This window comes from Lipotes vexillifer, unplaced genomic scaffold (genome assembly GCF_000442215.2).
Source record: "Lipotes vexillifer unplaced genomic scaffold, Lipotes_vexillifer_v1.1 scaffold862, whole genome shotgun sequence".
Taxonomy (NCBI): domain Eukaryota; kingdom Metazoa; phylum Chordata; class Mammalia; order Artiodactyla; family Lipotidae; genus Lipotes; species Lipotes vexillifer.
Window position 1 is genome coordinate 94,585 of NW_006786873.1, and position 2,652 is coordinate 97,236.

A 2,652-nucleotide genomic window follows, 5' to 3' on the forward strand; every position below is an offset into this window, starting at 1 on the left:
ATAGATTTTTTCCATTCAAGTTATACATAAAGAAGATGGATAAAATGAGTATATCGATTTCTTGTAAGATGGTGTTAAATGAGAAATATTAATTTAAGGTAGGCCCAACATAGTCACAGTATGAGAAAAACATTACAACTAAAAAAAACAACATGTTCGTCTTGGCAGAGAGTATATAGCTATAGAAATGGAAACACCAAAGAAACAGACAGATAAATCATAACCACACAGAAAATTTAGACTTACCCTGGTACCTATGAGAAGTTTATGGGAAACAATGCATTGAAAACTGGTGGAGATTTTCTACACTATTCACTACTGGTATGGAGATAAGTGAATACATACATTATGAAACAGTATTTTGAGCTTTTCATTAAACTTCATACCAAAAATACATTTCTATAGATGAAAGATCTAAATGTAAAAAGCAAAACAATAAAAAAGAGATAGAAATTAACTACAGCTACATTCAGTTAACTACATAGAAAAATCTCAAACATAATGGTGAACAACAAGAACAAAAAAAGCCAGACATAAAAGAGCCTATGAATGTGAAATTAAAAAACAATAAAAACTAACCAGCACCTCAATCTACTCTGTCAAACCCTCACAGTCACTTCCTCCAAACAGTGGATTTGGTTCTGGACCACTAACACTCCCTGTTAAGCCTCTGTCCATCATGGTACTCAGCTGGAATTCTGGTCTCTGAGAGTAATGGTACTTTTTGCTAGTCATGGTGCCTTCCTTCAAAATATGTGAGGAGAAACGTAGAGGGAAATAAATGATCAATTTTTATGGTAGATATTTATGGAAATAGTTTAATTTTAAAGTACAGCACAATAAATGTATAAATAGATGAAGAGGATTTGGGGTTAAATCCACTGTCTAAGATGTTGACTAGCTCTAAGGATAACTGCTTTTTTGCTTCTGTCCTGTTTACCATCCTCCTCCCCCAAATCAAGTACAGAACACTTAGATTTCCCTTAGAGTGATATGTATTCTCAGATATTACTCACTTATCACCTTTAGCTCCAAAACGGCTTCTTCAAAATCACTTCCTTTTTAAAAAATACACTTGTACATTCCATTGTCTGAGACCCGGAGGCTGTGGATTCTCACAGCTACTCTTCCCTCAGTGATGTAGTCTTTCACCAATTCTGCTCTCCCTTTGAAATCTACTAGTTGTTCTCCCGCCTGCTCCATTCCATTCTGATACACATACACAGCATCTGAGAACTGGGAGTGGAACCACCGGATTTCCATATTTTCCACACTCATGGCTGGGGACACATGGCAAGGCAGCACCATGTCTGCACCCAGCATGGCCACAATGGGCTACGAGGGACCAATCACCAAAAAGGAATCTGTGGAATAGAGCCACAAGTGAAAAGAATATCAGAATACCCTGCCTGGACCTTTTAGAGCACAGCATCATTATTGGTCCAGTAGAGCCCCATAGACATTCTCTCTCTCATTCATACAGCAATAATTTGTAGCACACATTCAGGCTGAAGAAGGCAGTGAACAAGACAAGGAGGATTTCCACCCTGTGGAGCTTACAATCAACAGAGTGATCTCATATTAAACAGAAGACTTTTAAATTGCCATGGTGGTAAATTCAATGAAGGAGGAGGGGAGAGTGCTGGAAAATCAAGAAGCTATAGAGTTTTTAATCAGGTCTTGGGCATCAGAAAATGCATTTCTCCAGAATCTGAGATCTAAATGAATTACAAGACATCAGTAAAGTAATTCTACCTGGTCCTGCCCTCTAAAATAATCATATAGATCTACACGTGGAACCACTCCTACAGAACACCTACTGAACGCTGGCAGAAGACCTCAGACCTCCCAAAAGCCGTGTGGATGAAAGACTCTTGGTGCTGCAGCCAGGAGTCAGTGCTGTGCCTCTGAGGTGGGAGAGCCAACTTCAGGACACTGGTCCACAAGAGACCACCCAGCTGCACATAATATCAAATGGCAAAAATCTCCCAGAGATCTCCATCTCAACACCAGCACCCATCTTCACTCAACGACCGGCAAGCTATAGTGCTGGACATCCTATGCCAAACAACCAGCAAGACAGGAACAGAACCCCACCCATTAGCAGAGAGGCTGCCCAAAATCATAATAAGTCGACAGACACCCCAAAACACACCACCAGACGTGGACCTGCCCACCAGAAAGACAAGATCCAGCCTCACCCACCAGAACACAGGCACTAGTCCCCTCCACCAGGAAGCCTACACAACCCACTGAACCAACCTTAGCCACTTGGGGACAGACATCAAAAACAACAGGAACTACGAACCTGCAGCCTGCAAAAAGGAGACTCCAAACACAGTAAGATAAGCAAAATGAAAAGACAGAAAAACACAGCAGATGAAGGAGCAAGATAAAAACCCACCAGACCTAACAAATGAAGAGGAAATAGGCAGTCTACCTGAAAAAGAATTCAGAATAATGATAGTAAAGATGATCCAAAATCTTGGAAATAGAATGGACAAAATGCAAGAAACATTTAACAAGGACCTAGAAGAAATAAAGATGAAACAAACAATGATGAACAACACAATAAATGAAATGAAAAATACTCTAGATGGGATCAATAGCAGAATAAATGAGGCAGAAGAACAGATAAGTGACCTGGAAGAT

At 40.0% G+C, this 2,652-nt stretch overlaps 1 pseudogene; it reads right to left on the reverse strand.

The window, feature by feature from the left end:
* The window catches only part of LOC103087837 (butyrophilin subfamily 1 member A1-like), a 12,726-nt pseudogene that overhangs the window by 5,745 nt on the left and 4,329 nt on the right, over positions 1 to 2,652 (reverse strand).